General features: G+C 34.9%; 1 pseudogene; it reads left to right on the top strand.

The window, feature by feature from the left end:
- The first annotated feature begins 8,257 nt into the window (after positions 1–8,257).
- On the top strand, positions 8,258–10,042 carry LOC143586787 (F-box protein At1g47056 pseudogene; annotated as a pseudogene).
- The last annotated feature ends 5,275 nt before the right edge of the window (positions 10,043–15,317 follow it).

The following is a 15,317-nucleotide window of genomic DNA, read 5'->3' as shown; positions in this document are numbered from 1 at the left end:
TTCTCGAAACCGGGTTAAAGTATCTAACCTTAATATTTACTCAACTTATGTTAAGTAATAAGGTGGGAAAAAATGTAAGAATACAAGTCCCTTTAAAATAAAGATACTAAAACGGGTTTTAACGAGTGTTCGGGTTGTTGGTTCGGGTCTTGATAATTGGTCAAACCCAAAGTCAACTTTCCAAAATATTATATGTTATGAGATAACTCATAAAAATCCAATAATACTTAACCAAGTATGTAGTTCTATTGTTTTAGAACTAACAACATACGTTAAGCGAGTGTTCGGTTTTGTCGGTCCTAACTTTGTTATGATATCAAGTTGGACCCAACATTTCCATGTACTTAAGAAAATAATTAAAATATGTTTGTAAACTATTTTTAAAGAAATACACAAGTCTTGATAGCTAAAAACACACTTGTGTGTCTTAAGCGAGTGAAAATCGGTTTAGTTTGGTTTCCATATCACAATAAGTTCATAGATGGTTTCCACATGCCCAAATATCAAAGAACTTGTATAATAATGTACAAATGAAAATACTTGTGTTTTACAACTAAAAGGTTAACAATAAAGTCTTTAAACAAAAGTTCGGTTTTCGGTTCGGATCTTGGTTCGGGTTAAGACCGAGGTAAGATTTTACAAACCCATAGCCATAGAACTTATAAAAATAATTTTAGAAACTTAAATCTAACATTAAACATGTTTAAACAATCATTTAACAAAAACTAGTAAACAAAGTTCGGTTTACGGTTTAGAGCTATTTACGGTTAAACCGAGGTTAGACTCTTCAAACCCATAACACGGAACTTGTAAATATGACAAAGAAACTAAAATGAGCAGAATTTAAGCATGATTAATATGTATAAACAAGTTTTATATATATATATATATATATATCAAGGACATGAAGTCCTCCATGAAGCCTTGCCTTACTAGGTCCGAAACCTCACCGATCGAGACCGGAGAAGTAACTACCAAAGGTAACAAGGGGTGTATGTTATATATATGTTGTACCACCATATTCAAGTATTAATAAGACTATATAAGCTAATTAGAATGAAGGATTTAACTCAGTTTGACTTTCGGAAGTCAAACCTTCAAGAACACTAAAATAACAACCTTGAATCTTTGAAGTTTGAGAGAGAATTTGGGGATGTAGCTGGGGAAAATGAAGGGAAATGGTGGTGTATATATAGGGTAATGTTGGTGGTCAGATATGGGTGTAAATATCTAGAGTTTGCATGCAAAATGGATCAAAACAAAACACAAAACAAAAACTCTAGCTGCTGCAGTTGCAGCTATCGCGATACGTGACCACAGTGGGTATCCCCTATCGCATAGCGCGATGGGGTTGATCACCAGACTTTCCAAATTTTCAAAAATGGCAGATTTGGTCCCGGAGTTCGTTTTAAGTTATTTTTACGCGGTTTAAGGACCGAAATGAATGTTTTCAAGACCCAACAAGTGTATAACAATATTGTAACATAAAATCCATCATTTTGATTATATCCAAGTTTCAGTTTACAAAATGGGTCGTTCAACCATGATCTCAACAAGTCGTTCAACCATGATCATCAACTCATCGACATATACTTCGTCGAGAGGTATATGGAGATTGCCCTCGGCTAAGCACTTTTTAAGATTCGAAACATGAAATGTCGGATGAACACCGGCAAGTTCTCCTAGTAGTTCAAGTCGATAAGCTACCTTCCCAACGAAACGAGAAGCTAGCTTACTACCCCCTTCCAAGAAGATATTTTTAGAAGGACAAGGTCGTCAACATTAAATCCGATTAGTTTTCGCCGTTTTTCGGCGTAACTCTTTTGACGACTTCTAGCGGCTAGGAGGTTTTTACGGATTTGATCGATAACGTCGGTGGCTTCTTGGACCATTTCGGGTCCCGTGATTTGAGCTTCACCGATTTCGTTCCAACTAATCGGGGAACGACATTTACGACCATAAAGAGCTTCGAACGGAACCATCTCGATACTAGAATGATAACTGTTTTTATACGAGAACCCAATGAACGGAATGTGAGAATCCCAATTCCCACCGAAATGAAGAACACATGCTCGTAGCATATCATCGAGTGTTTGAATCGTACGTTCGGATTGACCGCCCATTTGAGGATGATAAGCGGTGATACGATCGAGACGTGTTCCCAAAGCTTCTTGAAGTGAACGCCAAAAATGAGAGGTGAAACGAGCATCACGATCGGAAATGATAGTCAATGGTAAACCGTGTCGGCACACAATTTCCCGAACATAGATTTGAGCAAGCTGCCCGATAAAATACTTTTCGCGGATCGGAATGAAATGAGCTGATTTGGTTAAAAGATAGTATAATCATCTGATTATACGCAATTAAACGTCATTATCGTCAACCATAATATATGAATAATCTCCGTCGACTTGCAAGTATACATCCACTAACATTAGTATGTAGTACTGTGACGTAAGCATGTAAAAGATCAACTATAACCCTAAAGCACGTTGGGAATGAAGTACCACACTTATAGACGTCACGACTATATATCGTAGTTGCTATAGTAACCCAAGTGACAAAAAAAGGATGCATGTCAATCTGCCATCTAATCAGTTATATACAGTAAACGTCTTTATCGTCAACCATAGTGCATGGATAACTCTAGCTACACCAATTAACAATTATGCATCCACTAACATTCACTCTCTTGTATTGTGACGTAAGCATGCAAAAGACGAACTCTAACCTCAAAAAGCACTATAGGAATGAAGGCCCACGTTTATAGGTGATCCAACGACTATATCTCATATTCTTTACAATAAGCCAACTAACAAAAAAGGACATTTATCATCTAATCATTTATAAATGGTAAGCATCATTATATTTAATCAAAGTCTATAAGTAACTCTCTACCAATCTACAAGTTAGCATCCACTAACATTCACTCTCTGGTACCTCGACTTTTGCATGCAAAAGACAACTATAACCTCGAATATCAAAAAGAACCATAGGAAAAAAGTCCCATGTATATAAACGACACAATGACTATATCTCATATTTGCAACTGTTACCCAACTGACAAAAAAAAGACATTTATCATCTAAACAGTGAACACTATTGTGACTTCTCTGTCAAGCATGTTGATTATTAAAAGTTACACATATCACGCATTATTGGTTAAAATGATTATTCATGAATACAAGTCGAATTTTAAAACCAAGTGATTAGCCAACTAATTCTCCTGTATAAAAAAGAAAAGATGTCGGGTTTTGTTAAAGCGTCAACACAAACACATGGTATGTATATACATGCATAATATGGTACTAGCTTATGATCAAATTACTGCTTTTAGACATATAGTTAAAGCAGTTGCTGGTTGTAAACGCATCAGCATCTCCAACATGACCAGTCCCTTGTGTGTGTGTGTGTAGGGTGAGGTTATAATAAGAAGTGGAGTGTGTCTAAGAAGTGTAAGAAGTAATCTTGTTTGTTTTAGATATGTTGATCTGACGGTGTATATGAAAAGCGTGTTTATTGTGCGGTGTGTTTTATTAGATCTAATGGTGAACTGACTCGAACCCGTTTATATCAAACCAAAACCAGCAAATTTCGTGTTAGGCTCGTGTTTTCTTTTCAGTTAGTGTCTCAAAGTCACATCCCTAAATTTTAGTAATATATATATTTTTTACGTGTGTAAGAAACGTCCAGATAAATCGTCACCGTAAAGTTTTATTAGTGTTATTGCGCTAGATCCTTAAGGTAATACGTGGAAGGATGCACGTATGACCTAGTGACGACAAAGAATCCACGAGTCGTTACATCAGACATTGAAATCGCCGGTCGTCATGAGACGCGAGTAATATGCAATTGCCAACTGTTTCTAACATTCAGTAAATTTTTTATTTAAATGTAACAATTTTGACTTATCTTTGAATTTGAGTAGGGCTGTTAAATGGTTCGTGTTTGTTGGTTGGCGAGTCCAGTCCTACATAAACGTGAACCCGAACTTGAAAATAAAGAAAATCACGTTAGTTGTGAATTCAAGCATGACATGAATGCTCATGGGTGACCTGAACACGACTCATTGGGCCATAAGTTTTTAATTTATATGTTGGTTTTACATGGCCACCTACTTTAATTTATTACATAGAAAAACAAAATAAAAAAATAGATGGGCTAAACACGTCAGCCTGTGAACTAACTCGAACCCGTTTATATCAAACCCAAACCAGCAAATTTCGCGTTAGGCTCGTGTTGTCTTTTCAGTTAGTGTCTCAAATTCACATCCCTAAATTTTAGTTATATATTTATTTTTAACGTGTTTAAGAAGCGTCAGTTAAATCGTCATCGTAATATTTAATTAGTGTTATTGCGCTAGATCCTTAATTAATACGTGGAAGGATTTACGTCTGAGGTAGTGACGACAAAGAATCCACGAGCCGTTACGTCAGACATTGAAATCGCCAGCTGTCATGAGACGCGAGAATAAATATATACAAATTAACCAACCATCACCAACCAAAAGGTTGTAGGTTCTAGTCTCTTTTTAGACATGTTTAATCCTATTTTTATACAAAAGTTTTTTACACAACCCAAATCATAACCAAGTAAGCCAATTTAAAAATTAACTTGTTTAAACCCAACAAAATTTTCCTTTTACTTAAGGCCTCAAAATATTTTCGCATTCGGCCCATAATTCTTTCTCACTTCTCGGAGTCAGTCAGCCCTGACTCGAACCGAAACCGATCTTAAACCGATTTTGACTTTTGTTGACCAAACCAAACCATGTTCAACCCTAACTTGTTTGTGCACCTCTACTCCCATATCTCATACCAATCCCTATAATTAAATAATCTGTTTATATGTTTTCATTTAATTTCCTGTTTGAAATTGGAGTGATAAGCAGTGAATCCTCATATGGAGGAAATCAATTTAAATTTTCCTAAAAATTTATGGACGTAGTATCGCTATATGGCGGTATAGGGATAAGTAATGGATGCTATGTGTTTTTGGATGATTTCTTTTGAGAGTAAACCTTTGTTTTAGTCTAATAATTCGTCCAAATTATCACTTAAACCCAAATTCTGTTCAAATTATCACTTTAATCCAAATTCTTTTTTAATTTCTTTCCTATGAATCATTATGTTTACTGGTTAGCACTGTTCTTTTACTTTTTTTACCAACTCATTACACCTTGACTCAATTAATCAAATGATATTTTATTAATAATAATGAAAACATATTAATATTAATATATATATATATATATATATATATATATATAAAATATGTTGAAGAAACATAAATAGTTAAGTATAATATTTTAAATTCTCCTTATAACATTTTCATTGTGTGTATTTAAAAAAAGTACTAAGGCATAATAAAAGAATTGAATTTTTGAAATTTTAATTTCTTTTTAACGAACTGAAAAGTAATTGAGCTTGAGAACGAACCGTATAAAGCTTGAGTTGGCTCTTTAATATTTTATTCAACTTTTGTAATGTTGTATTTCTTTTAAACATTTTTATTTATAAAAGACAACAATCTTTTTTCAAGTATGCATAATGAAAATTTTATAAACTAGAAAATTGATAATAATATTACATGTACTAAATTTCTCTTTATATAATTTATATACCTTTCGAGTTGACATGTTTTTCTAATAGTGTCTTGGATTAACATGACAAAAATTGGAGTAACATGACAAAAATTGCAAAACCAACAATGTCTCACGAAAAAAAAAAAGATAATTCGAATTATGTTAGCAATTTAAACCAAACCACATGGACTAAAACAGAGCTTAACTCTTTCTTTGAATTATATAAGAATGTGGATGGCGATACACAATGAGTTGGAAATGCTTTAAGAAAATAAAATAACTATTTGAATACGTTTTAGGCAATTTTAATAGTTGGATGTTAGTAATTGTCAACCACATTAATCAAATACTAAAAAATTAAATTGTTTTAATTTATAGAGTTTAATCATTTAACGTGGTTAATGACGCATGTATGCTTTTGCAATTCGTTAACAAGTAACGAAATAATAAAAACAAAAGGTAGCTACAAGAAATTTGGTCGGATGTAACAAAGCCATAGTTAAGCATCTCACATACAGACCAAATAAAATGTAAACCGGGTAAACCTCGGTCTAGTAGTCTAGTCATGACTTGTGACGGGTCAAGAGGCACATTTAATGTCATGACATCATATATCATATATCATCATTAAATGATAGTTCAAAGATAACTAAGTTAGACAAGCGGCATCAAAGAATATGTCACACCTCTTAAAACTCATGCAAAGGAGGAAAAAATTACCACATCTTACCTCATTGAGCACAGTATCATTACTAAGTATACTATAAATCATTCACTAACCAACTAATTACGCATTCATTACAATAAAATGTATCCACCAACTTATCAAAATTTCCCACCTTACCCATTTTACCGTTTTATGAATATTTATTATTCACGGTTCTCACGTCTCTTGATGACTAGCGGTTTATTTGTCTGAATTTACGACTCGCAGTTTCTCTATCGTCACAAGATCAGACATAAACCTCTCCACGTGCTACCTTAAGGATACGGCGGACCAACAACGGTTAAACTTTATGATGACTAATTTTATTAGACACTTCTTAAACATGTAATAAATATATAACTAAAATTTAGAGATGTGAGATTGAGACGCTACCCTAAAATATTACACAAACCTAACATTAAATTTGTGGGTTTGATACAAACGGGTTCAAGTCAGTTCACAGGTTAACCGTTTAATCAATTAATTTTTTATTATATATTTTAATTATTAAATTTTTATGTAATTAATTAAATTAGTTGGCATCTTAGCCAAAATTTAAGAGAAGGAAATTTACATAAGATTATATGATAAATATGTAACTGTTTTATATAAGTTTGTAAATTTTAGTAAAAATGCAAATTTAAAGTATTAATATGTAAACAATAAATAAAAGAAATATTCGAGTTAAATGACTTGTGTTCGACTCAACCCGTAAAATTCAGATTGTGTCCGGGTTCCATGTGACTAACACGAATTTTGGGTTCATGTCATGTTCGTGTCAAGTTGGACCCACCAGCCCACAAACATGACCCGAACAACACCCTGCTCAAATTCAAAGGATAAGTCAAAACCATTAGGTACATTTAAATTAAAATTTACAGAATGTAAGAAACAGTTGACATATTACTCTAGTCATACTCCAAATCCAAATGGCTATATAAATACGTCGAAGGATATTATGGAATTCATAGTCACCTAACTAGCCATATCATTCATTATTCAAGCTTCAAACGTATTACTTCCAACAGGAAAATAAATAAATAATACTGTAATATATTAATAATAACAATTTAACTTCAGAATTAGTGTTATGAGGCAATCACCCTCCTCCCATTCACCATGGCCGCCAGGATCAACTCACCGTCAGTTCACTGGTCAAGCATCATCTTCCTCCACCACCCGGTCGGCGATTCTTGTCGAGGACACAACCGGTCCTATCGACTATACTTGTTTCCTTCCGGATGATATATTAGCCATAATTTTCCAAAAAATTTGGCCAGACAATGACGTCTAGATAAGGCATACATGGAAACTACGTCTGGGTGATTTATAGACGGGCCGAAACGTCAAGATAAAGCATAAAAAAACCATAATCGGATATATCAATGTTGTCTAACAAAACCCCGAACACGGTACTCTTAGCCTGTAACAACGCCATAGTTACGCATCTCACCTACGCACCAAATAAAATTGTAAACCGGGTACGTAAACTCCGGTCTAGTAGTCAAGTCATGGCTTGCGACAGGTCAAGAGGCACGTTTAATGCCATGGCATAATATATCATATATAATCATTAAATGATGGTTCAAAGATAAAGTTGGGCAAGCGGCGTCCAAGAATATGTCACACCTCTTAAAATTCATGCAAAGGAGGAAAAATACCACATCTAATTACCTCATTGAGCACAATATCATTACTAAGTATACTATATAAATACTTCACTAACCAACTAATTACGCATTCATTACAATAAAATGTATGCACCAACTTATCAACATTTCCCACCTTACCCATTTTACTATCTTATGAATATTTACTTTCACAGTTCTTAGGTTTCAACATATCAAAACCATTAGATACATTTAAACAAAAAATTTATAGAATGTAAGAAACACTTGGAATATTACTCTAGTCATACTCCAAATCCAAATGGCTATATAAACATGTCAAAGTATATTAAAGGATTCACATTCACCTAACTAGCCATATCATTCAAGCTTCTAACCTATTACTTCCAACAGAAAAATAAATAAATAATACTAATAGTAGTAATAATAATAATAACAATTTAACTTCCACCTGAAGAATTAATGTTATGAGGCAATCACCCTCCTCCCATTCACCATGGCCGCGGGGATCAACCCACCGCCGGTCCACTATTCAAACATCATCTTCCTCCACCGCTCGATCGGAGATTCTTGTCGAGGACGCAACCGGTCCTATCGACTATACTTCTTTCCTTCCAGATGACATATTAGCCATAATTTTCCACCACCTTGATACCAGAGACCGCAAGTGTTGCTCTCTTGCATCCAGGAGGTGGCTGTTCGTCGAAGGCCAGACCCGCTACCGTCTCACACTCAATGCCAAATTGGCAATCTTTCCGTACCTCCATCCAATGTTTTCACGGCTCAGTTCGATTACGAAGCTCTCTTTACGTTGCGGTCGTTTATCCCAAAGCATAAACGACAACGGATTGGCTATAATATCCGCCCATTGCCCGGGACTCATGTACCTCAAGCTCCGTGGCTGCAATAACATTAATGAGTTAGGTATGGAGGCGTTAGCCCATTACTGCAAGCATTTGAAGAAGTTCTCGTGTGGATCTTGTTTGTTTGGCGTTCAAGCAATCAACGCACTCCTCGACAACTGTACTTCTCTTGAGGAACTAGCAATTAAGAGGTTGCTCCTCCATAATTTCAACGAAACGAGGCTGGAGCTAATCGGTCCGGGCGCAGTTGCTTTGTCCCTCAAATGCATACATCTCATCGAAGTTGCCAACTGCTTCTTCTTCGAACCATTAATTGCTGGTTCGAAGAAACTGCAGTCATTGAAGCTGATTAGTTGCATGGGTGCATGGGATAATGTACTGGAATCGGTTGCCGTTAATCCTGATAATCGTATTACTGAAGTCCATTTGGAGAGAGTTCACGTGAGTGATATCGGTCTCTCTGCGTTATCAAATTGTCCGCATTTACAAATTTTGCATGTTGCTAAGACTCCTGATTGCACTGATGCCGGAGTGATCGCGGTCGTTGAAATCTGTCGTTACTTGAGAAGCCTTCGTATGCACGGTTGGAAGGCGGACAGAATAGGAGATGATGCTTTGATGGCGATCGGTAAACACCTTGTGCACCTTAAGCAGCTGATTTTGATTGGCGTAAACCCTACACCGACTGGTTTACGTGAGATTGCAGTGAATTGCATGAAGTTGGATCGATTATTGATATGTGACTGTGATACGGTTTCTGATAGGGAAGTTTTATGCATCGCGTTTAATTGTGTTGCATTGGAGAGCCTCAGCATTAGATCTTGCCCTGTAAATGATCTAGGGATTCAGGCTTTTGCTTATGGTTGTCCTAATTTGATGAGGATTAAGGTGAAAGAATGTAAATAGCTGGAATTGGAGAATGGCTGCACGCGAGGCGGGGATCGTTGGAGGTTTATTTGGATGATGATCTTGAAAGCATGTACGCAACCACAAGTGAAAGTGATGCAGAAGAAGAAGAAGAGCCGGTACTGGAGGTCCCAGCCACACTGAACCATGGTGTTGATGTTCAACCTGACCCGGTGGAGGTCCTAGCTACAGTGAACCATGGTGTGGATGCTCAGCCCGAGCCACTGGCTACTAGCTCGAATCGAGGGTCCTTTTTTAAGACACTTTTTGGTGTTTTCAGTCGCAGGGTCTTGCGGCTTGCGCTTTCGGGAGGAGGTGATCAGGTGGCAACAGCAGTTCCAGTGGTGGCTCGTGACTTTATTTTATTGTTTAAATTTACATTTAAAGGTGATCAAAAGTTTTTTTTTTTTTCGTTTTTCGGTTTTTCTATGTAGTCTACAAGCGGTAATTTGGACACCACACAAATTACTTCGTATACCATAGCGGTTGTGTTTATGAAGAATAATTTGAGATCTACCGATTACCTCATTTGGTTTATGCTTAATTTTGTTTTGGTTTATTGAGCTTTTGCAAACAGTTGCATCTGGCATACTAAAATTAATAAACTTTCTCTGTTTTGTAGCCTTCATAAACCATTATAAACAATTAAACTTTTTAAAGTTTAAATCAAAGCATATCGGCCGGTTTGAGATTCAGTCAGTTCTGGTTCAGTGGCTTGGCGACTTAACAACAGCTTGACCGTAACGGTCATTTGACCTTTATTATTATTATTAACATTAATTAATATATTATACTAATTAAAAAGTGATTTTGAATTAATTTAAAAAGTGTAATACGAATTAATGATTTTGAGGAAAAATATACAAAAATTGGTATAAAGTATAAACCGTCGAATCTGAATTGTCACACTGCTAAAACTGGTTGGTCCGGCAAACAGTATAACTAATCTGGTTTGGTTTGTCGTTTAACGGTCTGCCAACACGCCGACAGTCTTAACCAATCTGATTTGGTGTCTCGTATAACGGTTTGATTAGAATATTCGTTAGTAATAACGGATGACCACCTTTAGTAAAACGCGAATCAAGAGTCTTTTAAAGGTATAACTTTCTAAGGGTGTGCATTTCATAAATAGTTTTTAGATTTACTTTATTTTCTTGTATACTCATCATATATATTGCCCTTTTTAGGTAATTGTTAAATAAGTTAAGATACAAAGAAAGGTTGGATAAATCTAAGTAGGTGGGGGTATTGTTGGAAGCCTAACTCATAAATTGCTCTTTTAAAGGAGGGGTAGATCATGTTAGAGATGCTGATGTAAGGATGTGTTTGCAACCAGCTGCTACTTTAACTATATATTTCTAAAAGCAGTAATTTGATCATGATTATAAGTAGCATATTGTGCATGTATACATACCATATGTTTATACTGAAGCTTTAACAGAATTCGACATGTTTTCTTTTCTAGACAGGAGAATTAGTTGGCTCATTACTCATGTATAATAATCATATTATTGAAGTCTTTTCCATGTTATCGTCAAGTACCCGAGATTATATGTCAGTGGATGTATACTTGTATGTTGGTAGATTGTTATTTATAGACTTTGATTAAAGATAATGTTGTATAGTGTTTATAAATGATTAGACTATAATTAGTATCATTTTACTATCGGTTGGATTCTTGTAAAAAGTATGAGAGTTGTGTCTTCTACAGACGTGGGATTTTGTTTCTATTATTCTTCTAAGATTTTCGAAACTATACCAAAGAGCAAATGTTAGTGGATGCATACTTGTTGACTCATGTAGAGTTATTTATGGATTGTGGTTGACGATAACGTCGTTTAGTGTATAAAACTGATTAGACAATAATTATCCATTTTTGTCAATTTTTGGTTACTATTAAAGCTATGAGATATAGTCTTTGTCACGTCCATATACATGGGACTTTGTTCCGAAGGTGCTTCATGTAGTTCAAGGTTATAATCCGTCTACATGCATACGTCAAACTACCAGAGACTAATGTTAGTGGATGTATACTTGCATATTGACGGAGAATTATTTATAGATTTGTTTGATGAGAATGACTTATAGTGTTTACAAATGATTAGACGACAAATGTTTTTTTCTCATCAGTTAAATTATTGTAGGAAATATGAGACAGTCGTTATGGAGTCCATAGATGTGGGACTTTGTTCGTTCTGATTTCGAGTTTACTATTTGTTTTTTTCATGCTTATGTCATGATACCAGAGAGTAAATGCTATTAGATGCATACTTATAGATTGGTGGAGTGTTATTAATAGATTATGGTTGATGATAATGGCGCTTACCAGATATAAATGATTAGACGATAAATGACTTTTTTTGTCACTTGGGTTACTGTATCAAATATGAGATATGGTCTTTGTGTCGTCTATAGATGTGGGACTTTGTTTCTATGGTGCTTTATAATTCTCGAGGTTATACTATGTCTGTTGCATACTTACATCACGGTTCAAGAGAGTAAATGTTAGTGGATGCATACTTGTTGATTGGTGAGAGTTATCTGTAGACGATGGTTAACGATAATGGTGTTTATTGTTTAAAACTGATTAGACGATAAATGTCTTTTTTTTGGTCAGTTGGGTAACTACAGCAAGTATTTGGTGTAGTCATTGTGTTGTATATAGGAGTATTGAATTCATTCCAATGTTGCTTAATGATTTTAGGTTATAGTTAGTCTTTTTTCATGCTTACGTCATGGTACCAGAGAGTAAATGTTAGTGGGCGTATACTAGTAGATTGGTGGAGGGTTAATTAGGCTATGGTCTATGATTATGGCGTTCGTTTAGTGTTTATAAATGATTAGATGACAAATATCTTTTTTTGTCAGTTGGGTTACCATAGCAAGTAGAAAATGCGGTCACTGTATCACATATGGAAGTAAAACTTCGTTACTTTGGTGTTTTATAATTTTCGGGTTTATAGTTGGTCTTTTACATGATCATATCATCAATTACCGCCACCCAAAATCAATTTAATCCTTGACAAAATTACATAAAATATCCTTTGCGTTTATATAAAATTGAATGTTTGATTCTTTATCTTTAAGAAGTCACGTTTAACATCCTTTATGTATTTGTAACATAATGCGTTCTTAAAAACTATATTTACTATTCTGAAAATAACAATTTACCCTTGCCTTTAAATGACCAAATATATAATTTTGATAATTGTTTTTCTTTTGGATTTTTTTTCTACATTTGTTTTCATTTATATTCTTTTATTCTTTCCAATACTTTTTTTGTTATATAATTGTTATTCGAAACCGATTCATTAATTATATATTATTATTATTATTCTTTACTATAATTTTCAATAAAGACTTCAAAAAAAGTTAGGAACTTAAACTTATATGTTAAAACCACCAAATGTATCAAGCATATTGGGTAGGAAATTGAGTTAAACAATATGATCGACTTTTCTCCTCATTATGCATGGACAATTGGCCATCATGTTGATGCTTACTAGGTCAAAAACTTTTAAAATTACATAAAAATATTCCCTCTTCTAGAGGTGCACATAAAAACCGGTTTCGGACACAACAAGGCGGTTCTTACGCAGAACCGACCCAAACCGCGGGTACGGGCGAGCTTTGGGTTTCCACCGAAACTGTACCCAGAACCGGAACCGGCCCGGTGAAACTGGTTCCGCCAATACCCGGTCAAAACCCAACTCTACCCTACCCAAAACCCAAAAAAATAATCGATGGAACCGGTCAAAACTCTCGACCCTACCCTACCCATAACCCCAAAATAAACCGATGGAACCGGTCAAATACCCAACTATATCCAGACCCGGTTCCAGTTCCTGAGAATACCCGGTGTGTCCACCTCTACTCTCTTGGTCATTTCCGATAGAAACATAGAACGAACCAAACAGCTAATCACCATTAGACACGAGCTCAAGAAGGTACAAAATAACACAAAGCAGTAAGATTATGAGTAAATTACAAAACAGGTCCCGGGTTATGTTCCAGAAAGCAAATAACAAGTTTTTTCAAAATCAAGAAACATATGATCTGATCAAACAATACGCTCCAACTCCCTCGCGTAGCTGAGAGTCTGGTTGATGAGCTGGAGAGATGGAATCTCCTTGCATGATGCTGCTGATTCTTTTGCCTTGTTGAAGACCAAATATAGCAAGAAGTTGCAGAAGTTCACGTGTGAATCTTCTTATTTTGGCGTTAAGGCATGGAAGACATTCCTCCATAACTAGGGGTGGCAAATCAAACCTAAATGGGTTGTTTTTTTTTCAATACTGATAACTTTTAAATTGGAATGTGTCAGAATGTATCAAAAGAATTTTCCAATTAGGTCAAGATGGGTTGAGGAAATGCTAGTGACTTTTGGTTATGGGTTAGAATGAGTTTGTTTCTGGGCTATAATGGACTAAACGAAGCCCATCCAATTTTATATCAAACAAAGCCCACGAAATCGAATATAAACCAAGAAATCGAAACCAAAATCCTTGAAACTAAACAGATACATAAATGAAAAAAAGCAAAACCAAACCGAAAAAAAACCAAAAAAATCGAACCCGAACCGATACAAAACTGGTTTTTTTTAACGAACGAGGGTGACGGGGGTAACATTTTCAGTTATTACATTTAACGTTTTTTATTTATATTTTGAGTTATTTTTTTATTATTTTTTTTTTTACTTTTTAGGGGTTTTTTAAAACCCTTTGTATTTTAACTTTCACTTGGGTTAACATGGATTAACTTTACTCATCTTGACTTATATTCATCCTAACCCTCTTATTTTAAAAATTCATCCCACCCATACTCATTCTAACCCATCACCTCTATCCATAACTGTCCGTCTCTTGAAAAATTGTCAATAGCGGTTTCGTATCATCAGGGTGGCTCCATGGGTGGGCGAAGTGGGCGTCCGGCCGGGGTCTTTTTTTTCCGGGGCACATAAATTTTTAAATCTCAATATTTTATTTATAGAATACCCGAAAGATTATAATATCACTAATTTTACAATACCCAAATACCTTTTAGACCCATTTTTTTCAAATTATCCAAAGATTTATTGGCCCATTAAAAGTTGAAAAAAGGTCCATTAATTGAAATTAATCAATAAAAGTTAAATAAATAAATTAATGAAACGAATAGGCGGAATAACAACAACGTTGACTTCGAACACCAGCGGTCACGGTAACATCTGCAGAAAAGAGTTTTTTTGAAATTGTAGTTATATCCACAATGGCCCCAAGAAAGATTTAATGGGTTGACGATGATAGCTATCGAGAACGGAATATTATAGAGCATAAACCATGAATAATATACTATCATGCATGTTAGAGCATTCTCAACTTATACGTCATCCCATCTTTATATTTACACTAAAACACTACATTTCTCTCTCTTTTCAATTAAGTAACACTTTTTTATACTTTTATCATTACAATTTCCTTTTTCCTTTACTCACAACCAATTTAACAAATGTTAAAAAATAAATTATAAGGCCCCGAACCCGCTAGCCCTACTTTAACGTCGGATTTATTCATAAACGCAGTTCTTACAATCAGAGTTATTTAAAACTTTTCGTCGAAACATTAACTTTAATCATTCGATACAAAACATTA

The sequence above is a fragment of the Bidens hawaiensis genome, unplaced genomic scaffold (genome assembly GCF_021521415.1).
Source record: "Bidens hawaiensis isolate Kalapana, Puna unplaced genomic scaffold, B.hawaiensis_p1.1 tig00034984_1, whole genome shotgun sequence".
NCBI classification, from domain to species: domain Eukaryota; kingdom Viridiplantae; phylum Streptophyta; class Magnoliopsida; order Asterales; family Asteraceae; genus Bidens; species Bidens hawaiensis.
This window is presented reverse-complemented; position numbering and strand designations above follow the sequence as displayed.